Source organism: Sapajus apella, unplaced genomic scaffold (genome assembly GCF_009761245.1).
Source record: "Sapajus apella isolate SASKATOON/1434 unplaced genomic scaffold, GSC_monkey_1.0 scaffold187, whole genome shotgun sequence".
In the NCBI taxonomy this organism is placed as follows: Eukaryota; Metazoa; Chordata; class Mammalia; order Primates; family Cebidae; genus Sapajus; species Sapajus apella.
This window is the reverse complement of record NW_022437127.1, coordinates 1,202,072-1,213,773: the sequence shown is the minus strand read 5'-3', so window position 1 is coordinate 1,213,773 and position 11,702 is coordinate 1,202,072.

Here is an 11,702-nt window from a genome sequence, read left to right as displayed (position 1 = left end):
TTAGTATCTTACCCCGTTTCTGTTCTCAACCTCCCCCATTGGGTACTCCATAACTGAGGGCCTGCCGTCTCTGCCCCAGTCATGTACTCACCAGTATCTTGCACCTCTCCTCCTAGTCCCACCCGCCTGATAATACTCCTCTGAAGAAATATTACAGCAGGGCCCTTTGTATCTACTAATTCTGCATCCACAGATTCAATCAACCATGCATTGAAAATATTTGGGAAAAAACAACACAACAATAAAAAATACAAATACAAATGTAAATACAGTATAATAACTTCTTATGCCGGGTGCAGTGGCTCACACCTGTAATCCCAGTACTTTGGGAGGCCAAGGCGGGTGGATCACCTGAGATCAGGAGTTGGAGACCAGCCTGGCCAACATGGTGAAAACCCATCTCTACAAAAAATACAAAAAAAATTAGCTGGGCGTGGTGGTGCGCACCTGTAATCCCAACTACTCGGGAGGCCGAGGCAGGAGAATCACTTGAACCTGGGAGGCAGAGGTTACAGTGAGCTGAGATCGTGCCACTGCATTCAAGTCTGGCGACAGAGTGAGACTCTATCTCAAAAAACAAAAAACTTTTCACATTGCATTTACATTGTATTAGTCATTACAAGTAACCTGGATATGATTTAAAGTATACTGGGCTGGGTGCAGTGGCTCATGCCTGTAATCCCCACACTTTGAGAGGCCAAGGTGGGCAGATCACGTGAGGCCAGGAGTTCGAGATCAATCTGGCCAACATGGGAAAATCCTGTCTCTACTGAAAATATAAAAATTTTCTAAACAGCCGGGCGCGGTGGCTCACGCCTATAATCCTAGCACTTTGGGAGGCCGAGGTGGGTGGATCACTTGAGGTCAGGAATTCAAGACCAGCCTGGCCATCATGGTGAAACCCCATCTTTAAAAAAAAAAAAAAAGAAATTTTCTGGGTGTGGTGGCAACGCCTATAGTCCCAGTTGCTTGGGAGGCTGAGGCACAAGAATCACTTGAACCCAGTGGAGGTTGCAGTGAGCTGAGATCCAGCCAGTGCCTGGGCGACAGAGTAAGACTCTGTCTCAAAGAAAAAAAAAAAAAAAGTATACGGAAGGATGTACACAGGTTATACGCAAATACTATACTATGCCATCTCATATAAGGGACTTAAGCACCCTCAGATTTTGGTATTTGCAGGGTGTAGGTGGTCCTAGAACCAATCCCCTTTGGATACCAAGGGACAACTTCGGCCAGTACTTACCAGGCAAGGTGTCCTATCTAGTCTGCCGTTTCAAATTTCGCCTGCAATTCTTATCCTCCATTCCCTCGTCTCCACCTCTTCTGAGAACCACAGCCACTCTGCCATTCCCTCAAAGCACTGTTTCTATGCTTTCCTAAGTAATCTTTAGCCAATGGAGAAAATAGTGTGTTCCGATGGAAAAAACTGGAAGAGACCTATCCAAGGCATCTCTTACTTCACAGAAAATATAGGTATTGTAACTCAAAATATCCTTGTAAAGAAACACTCTTTGTATTGGTTCTCGTAACTCAAAAGAGTAACTTTATCCCTCAGGTGTGGGAATTTCAAGTTAATTGAGAAGAATTCCACAGCCAACTGGTAAGTGAAATTCTTTTTTTTTTTTTTTGAGACGGAGTTTCACTCATGTTACCCAGGCTGGAGTGCAATGGCGCGATCTCGGCTCACCGCAACCTCCGCCTCCTGGGTTCAGGCAATCCTCCTGCCTCAGCCTCCTGAGTAGCTGGGATTACAGGCACGCACCACCATGCCCAGCTGATGTTTTGTATTTTTAGTAGAGACGGGGTTTCACCATGTTGACCAGGATGGTCTCGATCTCTTGACCTCGTGATCCACCCGCCTCAGCCTCCCAAAGTGCTGGGATTACAGGCTTGAGCCACCGCGCCCAGCCTAAGTGAAATTCTTTGATGACACCTGTCATGTAACACTCTTCCTTGCCCAGACTTAGTACGAGCCTTATTACTTTTTTTTTTTGAGGTAAGTCTTGCTCTGTCGCCCAGGGCTAGAGTACAGAGGCATGATCTCAGCTCCCTGCAGCCTCCACCTCTCGAGTTCAAGTGATTCTCCTGCCTCAGCCTCCCGAATAGCTGGGATTACAGGTGCCCGCCACCATGCCTGACTAATTTCTGTATTTTTGGTAAAGATGGGATTTCACCATGTTGGCCAGTCTGGTCTTGAACTCCTGGCCTCAAGTAATCTGCCTGCCTCAACCTCCCAAAGTGCTGGGATTACAGGCATGAGCCACCATGCCCAGCAAAACTAGCCCTATTATTAATGGAGTATTTTTAAATTGGTAGCTCAAAATAAACATATGAAAAGATGCTCAACATCATTAGTCATTGGGTAAATACAAATCAAATTAAAACAATGAAAAAATACCACACACCCATTAGAATGGTTAAAATGAAAAAGACTGATTAATCAAACACCAAATGTTGAGAAGCTTTCATATGCTGTTGGTGGGAATGTAAAACGGTACAACTGCTTTGTAAAACAGTTTGGCAGATCATTAAAAGGTAAGTGTTCTCTTACCATACAAACTAGACATTCCACTCTTAGGTACTGATCCAAGAAAAATGATAATATGTGCTGCACAAAAACTTATATACAAATGTTTGTAACAGTTTTATCTGTAATAACCCAAAACTGGAAACAACTCACTGTCGAAATGGTGAATGGACATACCAACTGCAGTAAATTCACAGAATAGAAAACTACACAGCAATAAAATGAAATAAATTCCTGTATCACACCACATGGATAAATCTCAAAATAATGCAAGTGAAAAAGCTATCCCCCTGAAAAAAAGAGTACATACCATTTGCTTCCGTTCACATAAAATTATTTAAAATCTTCAGCAGATCATCAACTGTAAAAAAAAAAAGAATATATGAAAAGTTAGCAAATATGTAGTGAGAAAAGGCACTCAATGGTTGCTTAAGGGATGGGCAGAGTAAAGGAAGGATGGCTTACAAAAGGGCATGAAATAGGCCAGGCGTGGTGGCTCACACCTGTAATCCCAGCATTTTGGGAGGCCAAGGAGGGTGGATCACTTGAGGCCAGGAGTTTGAGGCCAGTGTGGCCAACATGGCAAAACCCTGTCTCTAATAAAAAGCTCCATCTCTACTAAAAGCCCTGTCTCCACTAAAATGCCCTGTCTCTACCTGGCATGGTAGCACAAGCTACTCAGGAGGCTGTAATCCCAGCTACTCAGGAGGCTGAGGCACGAGGATTGCTTGAACTCGGGAGGTGGAGGTTGCAGAAAGCCAAGATCATGCCACTGGACTCCAGCCTAGGCAACACAATGAGACTCTGTCTCAAAAACAAAAACCCAGAGGGGCATGAAGGAATTCTTGGGGGTGACAGACATGTCCATGATCTTGATTGTGGCAGTGGTTTCATGGGTATATAAAATGAAAAAGACTGCCAAATCAAATACCAAATGTGAGAAAGATGTGGAGCTTTCATATACTGTTGGTGGGAATGTAAAATTGTACAACCACTTTGTAAAACAGTTTGGCAGTTCGATAAAAGGTAAGTGTTCATTAAAAGGAAAAATACATATATAAATATATACGCCCATGATATAATATATATATATATATACACACACTCACATTATGTATATAATATATATAACACGTTATACATATAATATATTGTGGGTGTATATGTATAAGTGTTTATATATACACACCCATGTATATATGTTATATATTTATGTATATTATATATATGTCAAAACCCATGAAATGACAGACCTTAAATATGTGCAATTTATCATATGTGAAGTACACTTCAATAAAGCTGTAGGTTTTTCTTTAATGGGTAGCACATCTTTCTCTCTTTCCTTGGTGGATCAGACAAAAGGCTTAAGATGACCATAGCATGACAAGGAAGATTACAACAGAGACTTTCCTTCTTCTAGGAAACATACAAAAGAACAGGATACAGAGCAAAGGAAAGAGCATATTTAGTGATTTCACATTCGCTTTCCTATCACAAGGACCACATTCCTTCCTCCAGAACGTCATTCTGAAAGTCGGAGACCACGGAAAGGAGACTTTCCAGTTCAGAACATCAACCCTGTGACCCCATAATTCTGTCTTTCCACTTCACCAAGAGTCAGCAGGTGGTGCTAGTGACTAAAAAGTGCCTTGGCAGACAATGAGGCAGGTTTCCAGGAAAAGAAAAATTAATGTCTACGATTATCTGACATGTTGACCATTTGAGAGAAATATTAATAGGTATTTGCCAGAACTGACATTTAGGAAATGAACTGAAGATAGGTACATAGTAAACAAAGCAAAATTTTAAATAAATTATAATTTAACAATAAACAAAGGGTTGTTCAAGACATGAAACAAGCAATATATACTACTTGGCTCCTCAATGGATAACATTTACACAGTAATGCTATTACTGTAAACACTTCATTGATTCAGCCAGAACTATGCTATAACTTTCTATTGGGAGGATGAGGTCAAGGGCAAGGAAAGGTGGGGATATAGCATGATATAAGAGTTAAAATTTCAATTACCATAACCAGAAGAGAGTAGATAAGTCTAATACTTCTTTTTTTATTTTTTGAGACAGAGTCTCACACTGTCAGCCAGGCTGGAGTGCAGTGGCGCAATCTCGGCTCACCGCAACCTCTGCCTCCCAGGTTCAAGCGATTCTCCTGCCTCAGCCTCCTGTGTAGCTGGGACTACAGGCGTGCACTACCACCCCCAGCTAACTTTTGTATTTTTAGTAGGGACAGGTTTCACTACGTTGGCCAGGCTGGTCTCAAACTCCTAACCTCAAGGAATCTGCCCGCCGAGGCCTCCCCACTCAAAAAGAATACACACACACACACACACACACACACACACACACACACACACGCACACAAATAATGTTAGCAAATATAGAGTGAGAAAAGGAGATCAATGGTTGCTTAAGAGATGGGCAGAGAGAAGGAAGAATGGCTTACAAAGGGGCATGAAGTAGGCCAGGCACGGTGGCTCACACCTATAATCCCAGCACTTTAGGAGGCCTAGATGGGTGGATCACCTGAGGCCAGGAGTTCCAGACCAGACCAGCCAACCTGGGGAAACCCCATCTCTACTAAACAAAAATTAGCCAGGCATGGTGGTGTGCACCCGTAGTTCCAGCTACTCAGGAGGATGAGGCAGGAGAATCACTCAAACCTGGGGGGTGGAGGCTGCAGCAAGCCAAGATCCCAAGATTGCACCACTGCACTCCAGCCTGGGCAACAGAGCAAGATTCTGTCTCGAAAAAAGAAAAAAAGAAAGTAAAGAAAAGAAATATGAAATACATACCAGACCAAAAAAAGAAAGCTAAAAGAGGCAGGGTGCAGTGGCTCATGCCTGTAATCCTAGACGTGGATTTAAGAGACCCAGGTAGGTAGATTCCTTGAGCCCACGAGTTCAAGACCAACCTGAGCAACACAGCAAAACCCTGTCTCTACAGAAAATATAAAAATTAGCTGGGTGTGGTGGTGCATGCCTGTAGTCCCAGATACCTGGGAGGCTAAGTCAGGAGGATCACCTGAGCCTGGAAAATTCAGGCTGCAGTGAGCCATGATCATGCCACTACACTCTGGCCTGGGCAATAAAGTGAGATCCTATCTTTTAAAAAGGGGGGGATGGGCCAGGTTCGGTGGTTCACACCTGAAATCCCAGCACTTTGGGAGGCTAAGTGGGGACGGATCACTTGGGCCAGGAGTTCAGGAACAGCCTGGCCAACATGGTGAAACGTCATCTCTACTAAAAATACAAAAATTAGGTGGGGGTGGTGGTGTGGACCTGTAATACCAGCTATTTGGGAGGCTGAGGCGAAAGAATTGCTTGAAGCCGGGAGGTGGAGGTTGCAGTGAGCTGAGATTGCCCCACTACACTCCAGCCTGAGTGACAGAGTGAGATCCTGTCTCAAAAAAAAAAAAAAGAAAAAGAAAAAAGAAAAAAAAGGAAAAGAAAAAGGGGGTTGGGCTTGAGGAATGCTGGTTTTTGTGAAATCATTGAATACGTGATTTTTAACCACATGATGTTACATTATATTGATTAAAAAGAGGAACATTTCTGATGAAGCGAAGTAATTCACGCCTATAATCCCAGCGTTTTGGGAGGCCAAGGTGGGTGGATCACTTGAGGTCTGGAGTTTAAGACCAGCCTGGCCAACATGGCGAAACCCTGTCTCTACTAAAAATACAAAAATTAGCCAGGCGTGGTGGCCGGCATCTGTAATCCCAGCTACTTGAGAGGCTGAAGCAGGATAATCACTTGAACAGGGGAGACGGAGGCTGCAGTGAGCCGAGATCGTGCCACTGCACTCCAGCTTGGGCAACAAAGGGAGACTTTGTCTCAAAAAAAAAAAAAGAAAAAAAAAAGAGAATCATTTCCACCTTGGCCAGAGCTTTTTCCCCTTAACTTCTTAATTTGTGGCCATCTCAAGCACTTCTCAGATCAACCCAACACCTCCCTCCCCACTCTACTCCACCCTATGTACTTCATGGCAAGTTCCTTCCCACATTTCTTCTCAAGGAAACGGAGATAATAGCCATGGCCCCCAGTAATTACAGTTCTCAAATCAGTGCCAGGAAACCATACCAGCACTAAGGAAGGGAAAAGAGGCAGTAAACTAGGAAATAAAAGGCCTTCCTCAATTTTTCTGTGTACTCCCAAACCAAATTACTAATCATTTTTCCAACAATTAACAGGGGAAGTAAGTTACATATGTTTCCTGAGATAAAAGTTGTATAAATGGCGGGTGGACTTTGAGAAACTGAAGAAGAAACCAGGAAGGAGAACTAGATTCTACCTCCAATACAGGGCTATTTTGGAATCATTCATTGCTATTGGTTCAAAGAACCAATTTTTTTTTTTTTTTTTTGTGAGACAGGGTCTTACTTTGTCACCCAGGCTGGAGTGCAGTGGCTCAATCTCAGCTCACTGCAGCCTTGACCTCCTAGGCTCAAGAAATTCTCCTGCCTCAGCCTTGCGTCAGTAGCTAGGACTACTGGTATGAGCCACCACTCTCTTCTAATTTTTTTGTTTTTGTAATCTGGGTTTTTGCCATATTGCCCAGGCCGATCTCAAACTCCTGGGCTCAAGCAATCTACCTACATTGGCCTCCCAAAGTGCTAGGATTACAGGCATGAGCTACCACGCCCGACACAGAACCAATATTTTTAAGATTAAGGGTTTCACATAGTCTTTGATATAACACTTCTACCTTTGAGAGATTAAGCCACATTTTCAAAAAAGTAGGCTGGCTGGGAGCAGCATCTCATGCCTGTAATCCCAGTACTCGGGAGGCGAAGGTAGGAGGACTGCTTGAGCCCAAGAGTCTGAGACCAGCCTGGGCAACAGGGTGAGACACCCATCACTACAAAAAAATAAAAAAAACAGCTGGGTGTGGTGGCACAACCCTGTAGTCCCAACTACTTGGGAGGCTGAAGTGGGAGCCCAGGGGGTCAAGGCTGCAGTGAGCTATGACTGCACGACTGCACTCCAGCCTGGGTGACAGAGCGAGACCATGTCTCAGTAAAAATAATTAAAAATAATTAAAGGCCAGGTGCAGTGGCCCATGCCTCTAAACCCCTTCTCTGCAAAAAATACAAAAAAAAAAAAAATTAGCTGGGTATGGTGGCACATGCCTATAATCCCAGCAACTCAGGAGGCTGAGGCAGGAGAATTGCTTGAATCCAGGAGGCCAAGGTTACGGTGAGCCATCACACTCCAGCCTGGGTAACAGAAGCAAAACTCCCATCTCAAATAATAATAATAATAATAATTTATTTTTTCAAAAGGCATTGACGGATCTAGAAGAATAAATGTTTTTTAAAAATTTTCTTAGAGGCCGGGTTTGGTGGCTCATGCCTGTAATCCCAGCTCTTTGGGAGGCAGAGGCGGGTGGATTACCTGAGGTCAGGAGTTCAAGACCAGTCTGACCAACATGGTGTGACCCCGTCTCAAAAAAAAAAAAAAAATTCCTTGAAAACAAATTTCTTAGAAAAGAACGTATTATTAATTTTCAGTCTGGAAAAAAAAAACAGAAAAATTTTTTAATGTATAGTTTCTTCCCCTCAGTTAAGAACACCAAATTTCCTTCATCTGTTCCTTCTCGTGATCAAGAATCAACTTTGCCACTCAGGGGAGTGATCTGGGTTGTTACTGCTCTGAGAAAAGCTCTTGTTTGAGACAATTCTTGGACTCAGAATTTTGACAGTATATTAAACTGCCCACTGGGTGGCAGAGCTGGGTCAATTGTATTTTTGAATTGTGTAAGAAAAGAATTTCTCAGAAAAGGGGAAGTCGGGTTAAGCACACAATGTCCCGTCTCCCTCATAAACAACAATGCAGTCCAATTTTCTTTTCACAGAAAAACCAACCATCACCTCTCGCCTCCTTACCATCCCTGCTCTGATACATTCTTGGGCCACAAGCTGTGAGGAAGGACAGATACGATACAGCTTAGCATAAGAAATTTCGGTTGAGGTGTCAAGTCTAACAGTAATAAGAACTAATACTAGGATCTGAATTAGTGGTATATTCTATCTAGAGACATACCGAAATCCATCAACTATATTTATTTATTTTTAAATTTTTTTGAGATGGCGGTTCAAGCCATCCTACCACCTCAGCCTCCTGAGTGGCTGGGATTACAGGCGTGCACCATCACACTTGGCTAATTTTTTTGTATTTTTAGTAGAGAAGGGTTTCCCCATGTTGCCCAGGCTGGTCTTGAACTTGTGAGCTCAAGGATCCGCCTGCCTCGGCCTCCCAAAATGCTGGGATTACAGGCGGCAGCCACTGCACCCGGCCTCAATTTACTCAGCCTCCCAAGTAGCTGGAATTACAGGAACCCACCACCATGCCCGGCTAATTTTTGTATTTTTAGTAGAGATGGGGTTTCACCTTGTTGGCCAGACTGGTCTCAAACTCCTGACTTCAGGTGATCTACCCGCCTCAGGCTCCCAAAGTGCTGGGATTACAGGCACGAGCCATGGCGCCCAACCAAGAAAGTTTTAATAGAGGAAAAATTATTTGGCTGTCTACGGAAGAGTAGGTAAAATTCAAACAGCAGAGATGGGGAAGGACAGGCATTCCAGGTATGAGGAAAAATGTAAGCAGAGACACAAAGAGAAGGATATAGTAAGGGAACACTGAGTACTCAATTTTGGCTGAAGTATAGGGTACATATATGAGGAAGCAGTGGGAAATGAAACGAGAAGTTGGGTTTAGGACATTTCATGAAGGCTTTAAATGCCAGGTTGAAGCATTTAAATGTGATTCAGTAAGCAATACATTTTGCAGTATTATAGGAACACACAGGAACTCAATTTTGTGAGATTAATTTAGTGATGTTGTATAGATTACAGCAGGAAAATCAGTTAAAAGCTATTAAAGTGCCGGGCGCGGTGGCTCAAGCCTGTAATCCCAGCACTTTGGGAGGCCGAGGCGGGTGGATCACGAGGTCAAGAGATCGAGACCATCCTGGTCAACACGGTGAAACCCCGTCTCTACTAAAAATACAAAAAATTAGCTGGGCATGGTGGCGCGTGCCTGTAATCCCAGCTACTCAGGAGGCTGAGACAGGAGAATTGCCTGAACCCAGGAGGCAGAGGCTGCGGTGAGCTGAGATCGCGCCATTGCACTCCAGCCTGGGTAACAAGAGCGAAACTCCGTCCCAAAAAAAAAAAAAAAAAAAAGCTATTAAAGTAATGGTGGCGGTAAAATCAGAAAGACAGAGAGGCTAGAAACACTGGAAAGACGGCTTCTACAGAATTTCACAGTTGACTGGATGTGGGGCATGACAGAGAGGAAGGAATTAAAGGCAGTCCCTGGATTTTAAGCCTTTATAACTAGGGGAATGTATAATAGTTCCATTTAAACAAACAAGGGGCCTGGGTGCCATGGCTCATACCCATAATACTAGGACTTTGGGAGGCCAAGATGGAATGATCACTTGAGTCCAGGATTTTGAGAGCAGTCTGGGCAACAAAATGAGATCCCATCTCTACCAAAAATTAAACAATTAGCTGGGCATGGTGACACACGCCTGTGGTCCTAGCTACTTGAGAGGCTGAGGCAGGAGGGTCCTTTGAGCCCGGCAGTTCAAGGTTGTAGTGCTCTGTGACTCCACCCCTGCACTCCAAACTGTGTGACAGAGCAAGACCTTGTCTCAAAAAGAAAGAAAGGAAAATAAAGAAAAGAAATGGGTTTGAACACCAGGGAGAGACTATGAATTCATTCCTAGACAAGCTGAATTTGAGACACCACCTGGAACTCTGGAGACAGACTAAAGGTATGTATAGACTTAAAGTCATTTACACAGAGTGATGTACAGATGGTCAAACTGAGAAGCAAAACTTAAAGAAAGAAAAGGACAGGGCCAAGGAGAAGCCCTTAAAAAGAGTTTTCGGGGCGTAGAAGAAAAAAAGAATTGTTACCAAAGGAGAAAAGGATGAAGTCCAAAGTCAAGATAAGTGCTAAAAATTTTAAAGGATGGTGGTTTTCAAATTACATAGAAGTCAAAAAGAGTAAAGCCTGTAAAGACTACTCTGAGTGGCTGGGTGCTGTGGCTCACACCTGTAATCCCAGGACTTTGGGAGACCGAGGCAGGCTGATCGCCTGAGGTCGGGAGTCAAGACCAGCCTAGCCAGTATGGTGAAACCCTGTCTCTACTGAAAATACAAAAATTAGCTGAGCATGATAGCAGGTGCCTGTAATCCCAGCTACTTGGGAAGCTGACGCAGGAGAATCGCTTGAACCCAGAGGCAGAGGTTGCAGTGAGCCAAGATCCTGCCACTGCACTCCAGCCTGGGTGACAGAGCTGGACTCCATCTGGGCAGGCCAGGGCAGGACAGGGGCAGGGAGGGGAGGAAAGAAAAACTACTCTGATTTCCTCTAGAGACCTTAAGGAAAATCTCTCAGAGAGACCAGAAGGCAAACTACAATGGGACAAGTTCAGTCCATAGAGAAAGCAGATACAGGTTATTCTGTTAAGAAATTTGACAGTAAAAGAAGAACACTTTCCAGGCATGGTGGTTCTCACCTGTAGTCCCAGCACTTTGGGAAGCCAACGCAGGTGGATCACTTGAGGTCAGGAGTTTGAGACCAGCCTGGCCAACAGGGTGAAATCCCATCGCTACCAAAAATACAAAAACTGGTCGGGCGTGGTGGCAAGCACCTGTAATTCCAGCTACTCAGGAGGCTAAGACAGGAGAATCGCTTGAACCCGGGAGGCAGAGACTGCAGTGAGCCAAGATCTTACCACTACTCTCCAGCCTGGGTGACAGAGTGAGACTATCTCAAAAAAAAAAAAGAAGAAGAATACTGTGATAGCATGAGAAGGGAAGTAAAATTTTCTTTACCATGCATAAAGGCAACTTTAAGAACTATGGCCCAGGCTGGGCGCGGTGGCTCACGCCTGTAATCCCAGCACTTTGGGAGGCCGAGGCGGGTGGATCACGAGGTCAAGAGATCGAGACCATCCTGGTCAACATAGTGAAACCCCGTCTCTACTAAAAATACAAAAAATCAGCTGGGCATGGTGGCGCGTGCCTGTAATCCCGGCTACTCAGGAGGCTGAGGCAGGAGAATTGCCTGAACCCAGGAGGCGGAGGTTGCGGTGAGCCGAGATCGCGCCATTGCACTCCAGCCTAGGTAACATGAGT